The sequence below is a fragment of the Camelus dromedarius genome, chromosome 4, assembly GCF_036321535.1.
Source record: "Camelus dromedarius isolate mCamDro1 chromosome 4, mCamDro1.pat, whole genome shotgun sequence".
In the NCBI taxonomy this organism is placed as follows: Eukaryota; Metazoa; Chordata; class Mammalia; order Artiodactyla; family Camelidae; genus Camelus; species Camelus dromedarius.
Genome location: NC_087439.1, coordinates 37,183,906 through 37,197,258, shown reverse-complemented (window position 1 = coordinate 37,197,258; position 13,353 = coordinate 37,183,906). Strand labels below are relative to the sequence as shown.

At 40.6% G+C, this 13,353-nt stretch overlaps 1 long non-coding RNA gene across 2 annotated transcripts in view; it reads right to left on the bottom strand.

The window, feature by feature from the left end:
- The window catches only part of LOC116153024 (uncharacterized), a 344,527-nt gene that overhangs the window by 314,038 nt on the left and 17,136 nt on the right, over positions 1–13,353 (bottom strand). The gene's annotated exons all lie outside the window — the stretch shown is intronic.

Sequence of the window (13,353 nt, the reverse complement as noted above, 5' to 3'; positions counted from 1 at the left end):
CATAGAGCAGCGATTGGCAGGGCTAAATCCAGCCTGCTGCCTGTTTCTGTAAATAAAGTTAGTGGAACATAGCTTCCAGACTGCAACAGCAGAGTCTAAAAGGATACTATGATATTTACCATCTCACACCTTTACAGGAAAAGTGTGCCCGCCCCAGCTTTAGATCATACACACCCAGTGGGAAGTCTGACATCCTTTGATATGTCTTACGAGCACTGTTACATAAATGGGCAGCACTTCAGTGCATCGATAATCAGTTCTGATCAGTAAATATCTATTGAGAGCCTACTGCGGCCCAGGGAGGGCCCTGGGCTCTGGAGCCGGTAGTATGAATAAAACCCCATCTCTGCACTCACGAGGTCTCAGGGGAAGAGGAATATGTAAATTAAAAGTGTAATACAATGTGATACAATTACAGGATAAAAAGAATCAGAAAGAAAGGGTACTGATTAATTCTGTCAGGTAGAGAAAGAGAAATAAGAGAGAGCAATGCCTATTATATAGTAGGAAATTTTAGATAAAACATTCTTATTTTTTAGTTTTGGAACAATACTGAAGACGTTTTTTAGTCTGGGGACAATACTGAAAAAAAGATGGACCTAATTTACACACACCTAACTTTTGAATCCTCAGAAAAAAGACAATCACAAGAATGGCACACATTATTACCTTTACACTATGGCTAAATCCATTTAAAGCCAACTTGATTATAGTTATTCCTATAATATGTTATTACTGGAGTAGAATGGAAAGGACGAGCAAATACACATTGCTGATCATACCATGGCATTAATGTTTACTTCCATAAACAATTTCAGTTTAAAATCTGTAGCATGTGTTATATGAGCAACATAATTAACACATACCATGGCTCTTTTAATTCTTAGTCATAAAAATAACGGCTTATGCTCAAAAAAATAAAGCTCTTATAATTGAACATTAGAAATAAACATTTAAAAGTTTTATCTATTTTAGAAACATTGACTTAGCTGTTCATGGTTCTCTAAAGCCTGATGAAACTTTTGGTATCTTGAATTATTTACAAGAATTTACTGCATTTAGAATTTTATCTTCAATGTTTACAATTCAATATACAACTGAAAACTCAGATTTGTTCATTTTTATGCTGTGAAATTTGAAGTACAATAGTGCATGCAGTTTTAAACAATCAGCTATAATATTCAGGCTTTTTTAAAGGGCAATATTTTAGGAAAACCTATAAATATGTTGAACCATGTTTTAATTCTTAAGTCAATTCCATTAGTATTGTTGCATTTTAAAGTTTTTTAGAGAAAAATAACAAATGTGCCTAAATCCAAAATGCTAGATTAAAAAGTGACTATCTGCATGTGCTTATAATGCCTAATGGAGAATTCTAATTGCAGAAGAAAAAATCTACAACTAAAACCACAGAGTCCTATGTATACCAGTGACCTTCTTTAGGCAGAGTTAATTAACACGAGCACTTGCTTCTCACAGAGCACTTTGCTCACTTTGCTGTAATTTAGAACAAATTAAGGGGAAAAAAATTATTCAAGTGCTGTTTTCTTCACACCATGAAGTGATCATGATGGGCCAAAGCTAACTCACTTAAAATACTGTCATCCTTTTCTTGTAATTATGAGCAGCAATACCATTTTTCTTTTTTGCAAAAAAAAAAAAAAAAAAAAATCCTGATCTATGCTGTTTTCAGTTTGTTTCCTGGATTTCTATTTGAAAATGGAAATGTATTTTAAAAACTAATATAAAATACTCTTTTCCATTTCTCCTAATAAGTCTCTCATTTATATTATATTCAAGCATTGTATATTGTCCTGGGTATTTCTCAAATTTGTTTTTAATTTAACAGAGGAAATTACTTAAAGGGCCGTTTAAGTATTTTCCCCTGTCCCTCCTCCAACCCTGAAATTGTGACTTTAGTATTGTCTCCATTCAGTACTTTATGAATTAGCTTGAGCTCCTTTAGTCTCAATGTAGGAGGTCATGTCCCCAGGAGGTTGTTCAAATTTTATTCTTTTTTATTATTATTATTGAAGTATAGTCAGTTTACAATGTTGTGTCAACTTCTGGTGTACAGCACAATGTTTCAGTTATACATGAATATATATATATATTTGCTTTCATATTCTTTTTCACTGTATGCTACTACAAGATATCAAATATAGTTCCCTGTGCTATACAGTATAAACCTGTTTATCTATTTTATATATTATCAGTCAGTATCTGCAAATCTTGAACTCCCAATTTATCCCTTCCCACCCCTTACCCCTCCTCATAACCATAAGTTTGTTTTCTATGTCTATGAGTCTGTTTCCATTTTACATATAAGTTCATTTGTCTTTTTTTTTAGATTCCACATATAAGTGATAAAATATGGTATTTTTATTTCTCTTTCTGGTTTACTTCACTTAGAATGACATTCTCCAGGGCCATCCATGTTGCTGTAAATGGCATTACTTTATTATTTTTTATGGCTGAGTAGTATTCCATTGTATAAATATACCACATCTTCTTTATCCAGTCATCTGTTGATGGACATTTAGGTTGTTTCCACGTCTTGGCTATTGTAAATAGTGCTGTTATGAACATTGGGGTGCAGGTGTCTTTTTGAATTAAGGACCTCTCTGGATATATGCCCAGGAGTGGAATTGCTGGATCATTTGGTAAGTCTATTTTTAGTCTTTTGAAGAATCTCCATACTGTTTTCCACAATGGCTGCACCAAACTGCATTCCTACCAACAGTGTAGGAGGGGTCCCTTTTCTTCACACCCTCTCCAGCATTTATTGTTTGTGGACTTTTTAATGACGGCCATTCTGACTGGTGTGAGGTGATACCTCATTGTAGTTTTGATTTGCATTTCTCTGATAATTAGTGATATTGAGCATTTTTTCATGTGCCTATTGGCCATTTGTATGTCTTCATTGGAGAATTGCCTGTTTAGGTCTTCTGCCCATTTTTGGATCGGGTTGTTTGATTTTTTCTTATTAAGTCATATGAGCTATTTATATATTCTGGAAATAAAGCCCTTGTCATTCTCATCTTTTGCAAATACTTTCTCCCATTCCATAGGTTGTCATTTTGTTTTGCTTATGGTTTCCTTTGTTGTGCAAAAGCTTGTAAGTTTAATTAGGTCCCATTTGTTTATTTTTGCTTTTATTTCTATTGCTTGGGTAGGCTGCTCTAGGAGAACGTTGCTGAGATATATGTGAGATAATGTTGCCTATGTTAAACTTTATTCTTCACCTTCTCAGAGAGTGGAACTTGGCAGGAGTTGGAAACCCAACTCAAAGATGTAAGAATCATCAGGACTCTTACCCCTATGGACTTTGGGGAGAGGGGAAGACCCAGAACCAGAAGGCAGAATCAGGGAAAACTCACTGAAAGGATTTAGGAGGAATGGGGACTGTTAAGGAAGGGTTACTTCATGTGTCAGCAAGAGCTTTGGAGTTCCTGATTGAAAGTTTGATTTGTGTAGATTAAGGAGAAACTTGTTTAAGATTGAGCATCCTTGAATAGACGTCCTCCTCTGGTCCAGCTTAAAATTGTTTTACTCCTGTTTCAGTCCCCACAACACCTAAAGGTGCAAAGGAAAACCAGTCTCTCTACTCACTGCCCAGCAGGGGGCACACCTGAGTGAAACAACACCTCCTGGCCACAGAGAAGGATCATAGAGCCTTGTGACACTATCACTCAACAACAGAGTTCTTAGCCATTTATCTTTATTGAGTCTTTGCAAAGCTTTTAGTTTTCCTAAAAGAATTCCTTTTATATTCATTTTTTTGTTTTATAATTTATTTAAACTATAAAACTACAACACCTAGTACATTTGGCATAAATGGATTTGGGAACAAACATAACCAATCTCATTTACCATGTACCTGAAGGAACCAGCGGGAAAGCAGCCTTGCCTTTATTTTAATATCATCTTTCACAGAGGGCTTGACTGGCCTTCAGTGAAGCCTTCAGCTGCTGCTTCTTCAGCTGTTAATATTTGAGGTTTACTCCAAACACAAGAAGTGAGAATTTCACTCAGAACTTAACACTGAAATCCACACAGGATGGATCTGAGCATAAATAAACAAGTCATCTACAGGAGAGAAAACAGCTCCCCAGGCGAACTGTCTACTGTCTAGATTGCCAACTTGATTAAACATGTCTGAGGAAAGAAAGCAGAAGGTGCTGAGGAAGAGGATAGGGAGCACCCTATGGAAGCAGGCCCAGAGATAGACATCCTCAGCAGTGTTGGGGATATGGGGACCTGGATAACGGGCGGAGTAGAGTATATTTCCACTTCTTAATGGCAAGTCTCCTAACAGTATGAATAGCCCAAGGATTTTAGGGTTCTAAAGACATCTCTGTGTGAGATGAATGTATTATCAACCATCTGACCTAGTGTTATAAGCATAACTTCCTTTGTTACATTCCATGCCCAACAAAAATCTCCTTAGTGTAGATTTGCCTGGCGTTGAGAGAATGTCTGGCCTCCCAGACTTTGAGTAGATTAGGCCCCTAGGAAAGGGGTTGCCTACGGTAACGGAAATGGCTTGTGATTATGATTAAGTTTCTGATGCAGCTTGAGAAAAGGTGCTGATTGTGTAAGTACTCGTCTTAAATTTCTAATTGTAAATTAATACATCAGCATTGCAACAGCTACTTCAGTCCCCTGTGTGATTTTTTTGTGGCAGTGATGGCTCCTCCCCTAGCCCCAAACAAGAGTGTGTTTCTGTGGCTTAAAACCATGAACCAGATCCCAGGGCACAATTGTGATCTTCAAGGTCCAACCCATATCCACTTAGCCTCTGCTTCCTGTGAAGACACCTAGGTTTATTCCACCAGCTCTGATTCCATTTATTTCATGGTTGTATCTGAGGGACCATAGGTCTGTTTCAAGCACTCTGCTTTCCAGATGACAAAAACAAGGCTTAGAAATATACTTTAATTTAACCAATGAATGAAACATGGCAAATTTGTGGCAAAGTTGGAATTAGAACCAATCTCGTAATTCCAAGTTCCAAGCTCTCACTGACAGTCTGCGTTGCCTGCCCAGAGCACTGCAAGACAAGTGGAGGTCCAGAGGAGCAGGGGGCATGGTAGACCAAGGACAATGAAAGAGGCCATGCTGTAAAATCAGAGAAGGGCAAATAAGCTTCTCAGCTAACTCAGACACCTGTGAAGGTGACACATTGGGCCATTTCTGTTTAGTTCCCTGTTCCTAGAGATCAATGTATTCTTATTAAAAGCTAGTGAATTGCGTTCCAATTTGATTAAAGATAGAAAACAAACAGCTCTGAAAATCACATAACTTCAGGAAAAAGAGAATTTTGAAAGAGCCCCTTTTTTATGAGAAATGGCTAGAAAGCAGAAAAACTCGTAAACCAGAAGATCATTGAGTTTAGGTTCTAACTGGTCACATACATATCAGTTAAAAATGCAAATTCTCCTAGCATCAGTTTTGCTCATCTTTCGCCACTGCCAGTCTGGTATGTGTGCTGGGTATTCTTCCAAATTCACGCCCTGCCTGTCTTCACTCTGCACTGTGCCTCGGACTATATTACTTGGACTTTCCTTCCAGCTTGGGTTGGGTCCAGCCTAATAGGAGAATCCACAAGGAGATTCAAAGGTGGGGAAAAATAAATAGAGGATTTTAATCTCCTTGACTCCCTCCCTGCCTAAATGCAACCAAACAGTGGCCACATTCCTCCCCTGAGGCCACAGCATCCATCACCTGCCCCTTCTCCCACAGCTCCAGCCTTTTCCAGATCCAGGAATAGCTAAAGCGCTGGTCACTTCAGGCCAGGGGTAGGGGAGTAGGAGGATGGGTAAAGGCTCCTACTGCATGATTTCCTGGGTGTTTCATTGTCCCATGTTGCTCCCTGGCACCTTCCACACCTTTACAAATAGTTCCCTCATTAAACTCTTCTCAATTTCTCTTCTCATGAGCCCCCCACTTCCTGGAGGGCCCCTACTGGTACAGCAAGCTTGCAAATGCAGGGTCTTGCCTTTGGTACTGGAGTGGCTCACACTTGCCCTTAATACTGGAGTAGCTCAACTTTAGCAGCCTTTATCCTCCAGCTTTCAATTTCGTTTTTGTGTGAAGCTTTTCCAAGACAACAACATAAAATTCCAATTAAACACATGTTCAGCCCTCCTAGACTCAAAAAGCAAGCGTGGTAAATCATTCCCAAGTAAGCAATTCTTGGGTCAAAATAAGAGTGGACACTATCAAGGGAAAAAAGGTTATTATAAACCCAAACTGTTAAATTATACTTTCATGGCTGAACACAACTGTAATCCATATTATTATTTTAAATTACACTATAAAAAGCAGTCATTTATCGCCTTTCCAAAACATAGTGATAATATATTACCAAATTATCAAGGGCCCTTTATTAAAGCTCTTGAATTTGATTTATAATGCATGATGCAGCTTATCCTTGAGGAAAATCTACTAAAAGGTATACTTAGTCTTAGAGCTAGTGAAATAAAATCGCCCTCTAATCAGCAGCCAGAAAGCTTCCGCTTCAATGCTTTGTTGATACTGGTGTCAGCAGGACATTAAAAGCTTGAAGCTTTTTATGTTTGATCAAATACCAACATTATGCTGAAGCAGAAGTATTAATTCATAGAGTGAAGCCTCCAAAACCTCCCCAGTTCTCCTTCATCCTTCCTTCCCTTCACCCCAACAGAGGTCACCTCAAATCAGGGGCTTGGGGACAAAACAGAGATGAACATTTTGTGAATGTGCAACACACGCAAAAGCACTCTGGAGTCCAAGGGAGAGGCAAGCACTGAAATACACTTTTCTAAAAATGCCAATCATATCTAAGAAAGGAAAAAGTAACTGGTACTGGGAAGTAAGAAGGTAACATGGTTATTATTCTCATCTTATAATGAAAAACAGTGTGCCAGAAAGGGTCAGGAATTTGCCCCAAACTTTTCAGTTAGTGTTTGGAGAAGCTGGGATCACTGTCACTCAGATCACAACAATCTCTTCCTGAATAAAATCTCTAAACAAAGAAATAGGAAGCCCCCAAGGTTAGAGAAAAAAATATTCTTTTCCACAACTTTAATTTTTTTCCATCACTTTGAGTCCGGGCCTTCTTAGAGAAAGTTTTTGTTACGCTGTCAGATTCACCAAAAAAAACAACAACAAAAAAACAAAAAAAACACTCAAGGGAACAAACTGAATTTTAAGTACGTCTTGGAAACTGGCAGTAAAGTGTCAACAAGAAAAAACGATATTCTCAGAAGATTATTTATACAGAAGAGCCCAAGATGTATTTATATTGACATCTACGTAGTTGCTATAAATGCTAATCTCAATAACTTTTACATGGTCCCCTCCTCCTGTTAAATACACATACACCTCAACATGTAGCATTATTGTTTTCCTGCCACAGTAATTTGGACGCTGGGCAACCTGTAAGATGCCTACCATCACTGAAACACTATTAAGGCATGGCATTTCTTACCAGATTATTTGTGGGTTTTTTTTGACAGACTGATTAGGAAATAAGAGTTGGCACCATTAGTCCTAGCAGGTACACAGGTGAGAGGGGCTGGGAAACTAATTGCTGACATAGAGGCACACCTGTGCAAAAAATGGGGTGCTTCAAGAAGGACCTTGTGGTGTATTTGAAAATCACTCATCAAGGAGCTGCAGAAACAGAAGCTGTCCACCTCCTAGACTCTTTTTGCCATAAATGTGTTAGACAATGTGAGGCACCAAGAGAGCAATACAGCAGCAGACCAGACAGGAAATGAAATTTACCATGACATTGTAACAAAATGTCATTCTTAATAAAATACAAGATTTAACTGAACTCTCCATATTAGGGTCCTGGGGAAGATTTTTCCTGTGATCAAGAGGAACACAGCCCAAAGCCATACCTGATGATTTTATTTTATTTTTGCCACCTACCCTCCCACTCCCAAGTCAAAGAAAATGATTTTCCAGGTTGATGGTCTTCTTTGTCCATAGTTGCATGGCTTGAAATTTGGTGCTGAAAACAGTCAACCGTAAGTAGCTTCTCTCAGTTCAAGGATTGTGGCACCAAGTTCATTTTATGACACCTTGGAGACTATTTTAGTTGATATTTGACATACATTTTGTCCATCTATCATCTTTGAACACCTTCTCTGATAAGTTCACTTCCCAGCCTCCCCTGAAGCCCAGGAGCAGGTATGTGACATGGGCTCCACCAATGAATTGTCCACAAGTGAGACTTCAGCTCAGAAGCAAATAGTGGGCTTTATAATGGCCCCCAGAGATACCAGGTCCTAACACCCGGAACCTGTGAATGTTACAGCATGAGGTACAGACTTCACAGATGTGGTTAAATTAAAGGTGTTGAGACAGGGAGAGTAACCTACATTATCCAGGTGGGCCACACACAAAACTGCACGTATCCTGAAAAGAGGAGGGCAGAGGGAGATGTGGCACATACAAGGAGGAGAAGACAATGTGATGACAGAGCAGAGAGGGATGTGAAGATGCTCGCCTTGAAGACTGCATTTATGCAGCCAAGCCAAGTAATGCTAGAAGCCATCAAAAGCTGGAAGAGGCAAGGAATGGGTCTGGCTCTAGAACCACGAGACGGAGCACAGCTCTGCCCACACCTTCCTTGATTGCCACCCGATGATACTGATTTCCAACTTCTGGCCTCCAGAATTGTGAGCAAATTAATTTTTGTTTTAAACCACTCAGTTTGTAGTCATTTGTTACACACCAGAAACTAATACAAACAGCAAGGAGGCCCTGCACAGAATCCACTGTGGGGAGGGCGATGACAGACACACACAGCTGAAGTGGCTGAAGTTCCAGAAGTACGGCCAAGTACACTGTGAGCAGCTGAGCCCAGAGAGGGTGGCGGTGGAGTCCTCTGGTATAATTTATGCACTGCGTTTGCTGCGTAGTCTCTGACTCTCTCAGCGATTCTGTGAGTTGCCTAATATACTTTCATAAATTACATTTCTGCTTAAGCTAGTTCAGTTTTTTGCATTTAAGAGCTGAGCTATAACAGTAATTAAATTAGCATTATCTTAAAAATGTTGGTCATCCTTACAACAAATCACATAAGGAGCATCCCCTTCATTCCACATATTTATCCATTTGAAATCCAAGTAAGCTACGAATTGCAGATAAGCATGGAGTAGAAAAGAAAAGAAGGTGTAATGAGAAACATATTCAATTAAAATAAATTGACTGAGTTACTGAATTCAACCAAAATAACAATATGCCAAGCCCAATCCCTGTCTTTCAGACAAAATGAGTACTTTAAGGATTGTAGAATAGTGTAAATAAATAATATAGAGCTCCTATCCTGGTGTCTTGCCCTGTGGTTGAGTGAAGGAACAAGCTTCTCTCCAGGGCTTTGCTACTCCAAGTGTGGCCCAGGGGCCGTCAGCATTGGAGAAGAGTTTATTAGAAATGCAGAATCCCAGACCTTACCTGAGACCTACTGAATCAGAACCTACATTCTAACAAGATACCCAGCTGATTCATGTGCATATTAAAGGCTGAGAAGCACTTTACAAGGGGACAAGGATGAGGACTTCACGGAGGAGATAGCATTTGGTTTGGCAATTAAGTTGACTCTTGGGTTGAGCTATATAGAGAAAGAAACTCCATGTAAAGAAAATACCCTAAGTAAAGGCATGAGAGTGGGAGAGTGTGGAACATGACCATGGATTATGAAGTATTTTTTAAAATCCCACATACAGGATAAAGAAGGGTGAAGTAAGTTAGGATGTGGATGGCTTGAGAGTTGGGTTCTATAGGTTTTCACTTTAGCCTGGAGACACAGGATGTATGAAGGGGCAGGAGAGAGGGTGATATGTCCAGAACTGTGTTTTAGGAAATTTCATCTGACCACACGTGTCAAGTTGATTCAGAGGCACAACTAAAGGCAGGACCACATGACAGTCATTCAGGCAACAACAGGTTAGTGACAGTATGAGGGAAAGACATGATCTGAGAAGTACTGGTCCAGGAAAAAATTAAAAGAACTTGGTACTGTTTGGAGATGTGAGGGATGGCAGAGAAAAAAAATCCAAAGTTGGGTGTTCAGCAAGAAAAAGAGAAATCTGGAGAAGATAAAAACTGGTGATTCTGAGTTTTAGTCTTATTGATTTGGGTGCATCGGGACATGCAGTGGGTGTGTATATGGAAACACGAGGTTAGATTAGCGCTCAGGAGAGAAGTAGAGCCTCGAAAAAAGATTTGGGAGAAATCAGCATAAAGGTGATAACTGATACCTGGGAAATAGATGAGCTTGCCAGCCAGCATTAAAAAAAAAAAGTGTGGATGGTGAAAATAGGCAGGCAAGGAAAGTGGAAGGAATACCTTCACTTAGGGAACAGAAAGAGGAGGAAAAGAAAATGTACTAGGCAGGGATCCTGGGAGCAAACCACAGAACCCAATTCTGGCTCACTTAAGTAGAAGAGGAATTTACCAATAGGCTATGGGCTTGCTCACAGAGAGTGAGAAGCGGGGAATCAGGCCCAGAAAATAAAGACCAAATGAGGCCAGCAGCTGTGAGCTAGGACAAGCTCACACAGGCCATATGAGCTGTTTGGTAAGAAAGCGACTGCAGGGTGCACTCCTGCCGCTGTGAGGGGTGGGAAATTTTTGTGCCACTTCCACCTGCAGAAACATTTCTGACAGTCCTGGGCAGGAGCCTCTGATTGGCAGGGCTCAGGCCATGTGCCAGCAGGCTAGCTGCCCGAGTCGGGGAGGGGAGGAGAAGGGGAGCCAGGGCCAGGAAAGGCAGCAAAGGACTCAAGTGTACAGTCTCTCGGGAGAGGAGAGAGCAGCAGACACATGGTCACCAGAGGCAAAAAACCGGGAAGCCAAAGAGGATGCGGGCAACTGGTTCCTGGATCAGCCCACTGTGGTCACGGGCACCTTCAAGAGGAAACAAGCCAGATTTTAAGAGAAAGAGAGAGGCCAAGTGAGGTGACAACATGGAGGCTGTATATAAACCTTTTTTTAAATGTGGAAGTGTAAATAAAGATAACCAAGAAAGGTTGTTTTAGAACAGGGGACATTTCAATGTATTTCAGGCCACTGGGCAGGAATCTGTGAAGTGGGGGGTTGAAAATTGCAGAAAAAGAAAAGGGGTGAAATAAGATCCTAGAAGATGTGGGAGGAGTTGGGATCAAAGACAAGCAAGTGGTGGTGGAGGGAGGTGGCTAGAGGAGAGAATGGAAATGGGGACAAGCACATCTTAGTATGGCTCCTGTAGTTCAATTTAACTAATATTCATGATGTGTCTACCATAAGCAAGTACTCTACTGGGAACTGTGGGTTTACAAATTTTAGTAAGACAAGCCACAATCTCAATGAGCTGATGAGCTAGCCACATTAGATGACCTCAAATGTTCATTCAGCTTGACATACACTGTAACTTCAATACATGTAACTGAAAATATCAATAAAAACAAGTCAGAATTTAACAAGGTCAAACAAGATACAAATTGCTATAGGAGTTCAGGGCAGGAAGCAGACTGCGAAGGTTTCCAGGAGGGAGCTGGATCTTAAAGGATAAGTAAACATGGATGATGAGCATTTGGAGGGTTTGCCAGAGAAAATAAAAGGTATAAATAAGAGCACACAAAAAAACTGGATGTTAGACCTGCATCAATTACGAGGCTTCCCAGCATTTGAATCTCCTGTTTGAGTTTCCTCTAAATTATGAGGCAGAGCTGTCACTCCAAAAGCTAAAAGGTCAGATCCTCAAGTTCCCTGCCACCTTTAAGTCTAGGACAGAGGGGCATGGGTTAGTTTCATCAATTAGGCAGACCCACCACTGGCTGCAGCAGTGGTAGTCACTGCACTGGCTCTGTGACATAATTTTATCTGTTTCCCATCCAGTGCCTAGGTTCATCCTCAGAGCCTGGTTTTCCAACCCTCCCAGCAATTCTACACGCTGTTTGAATCCATTCAGTACATTTCTTTTCTTTTTTAAATCAGCTATACTTTCATTGCCACTGTTGGAATTCAAGAAATTTAGAAATTCTTTTTGTAGAACTGCAGAAACCATTCCTGAGGATCTCAGCCCTCTGCAGAACCAAAGTAGGTGATTCTAAAATCTTGGCCTGTCTGCCCAGAGGTCTGCCATCTGCCGATGCTCATGCACCTGCACACCCCTGCAGCTGGAGGACAATGGCTTCTTCTCTTCCTCCATGCAAATCTCCATCCAGTGCCTCTCAAATGAAGATTCTAAACTGCAACTCCACTGGCAAGGGAGTTCTACAAATGTAATTTCCAAATTTCCAGTCCTGCCCTTAAAGAGAGCATTTAGAAGAATGGTCATTGGAAAGATGGGAGATAACTGTGCCCACAGTCAAGGCTCAAACGGCTGGGTCCAACTCTCTTCTCTCCTTCACTCTCCTACTCCCCCTACATCTGCCAAACCAATAACCTCCTCAAGACTTCCAAGACTTTGATACCTCAATTTACTCCAGTCTCTCAGCTCCCTCCACTTTTCTTGCTATCTTCGATTTCCTTGCCCCCTTGTCTTCAACCATTGCCTCTCTATCCCAGCATTGTACCAATCCCAACATTGTACCAATCCAACTGCCAGGTTCTTAGGTCCAAGCTGGCAGACATCAGTGGGGGGAAAAATTCTTGTATCATGCAGAATGGACTCATGAGTAGTTTACAGCTGCTGACAAGTCCCGAGTGAGTTACAGCTCCCATTCCCCACAGCTACTGTTTAACGCTTAATAATACTCCTATCAGGTCTGACTACTACCCATTTGCTCTCCACCCCACACACACTCTAAGCAATGGCCTTGTCGCCTATTCCACAGAGAAAATAAGTAACATAAACTTGGAATTTCCATGTCTTCCCTTCCTCCTCCCCACATAAAACTTCCATACCTATCTGTACATGTTTCCAGTTCCCACCACTTTCCTCCTCTTAGTGGAGGAGGCAACCTCCTCCTGCTCAAGGCTGAACTTGCTACCTGTGGTCTAGATCCTTAAGGAGTTAGTTATCAGTTGCCATCTGTCTTGCTTTTCTCTCTTCCTGCCTCATTCCCTTCACCATGTAAGAATCCTCAATTCGCACTCATCTTTAAAAAAGGAAGACCTTTTTAACCATACACTTAGCCATTTCCCTTTCTTTCTGCTCTTGTCCCTAGGCAAGATACCTGGTTACCTGGAAGAGTAGCTGTCTACACTCAGTCTTCATCTCCACTGACTAACCTCACACTGGGAGACAATACAGCATATTACTATGAAGTCAGCTTTTGAGATGGTCAATGTGTGTTAAAATTTTTGCTAGGACCGCTTACTTAGCTGTGCGACCTAGTGCAAGTCACTTAAATTCTGAAAGTCTCTATT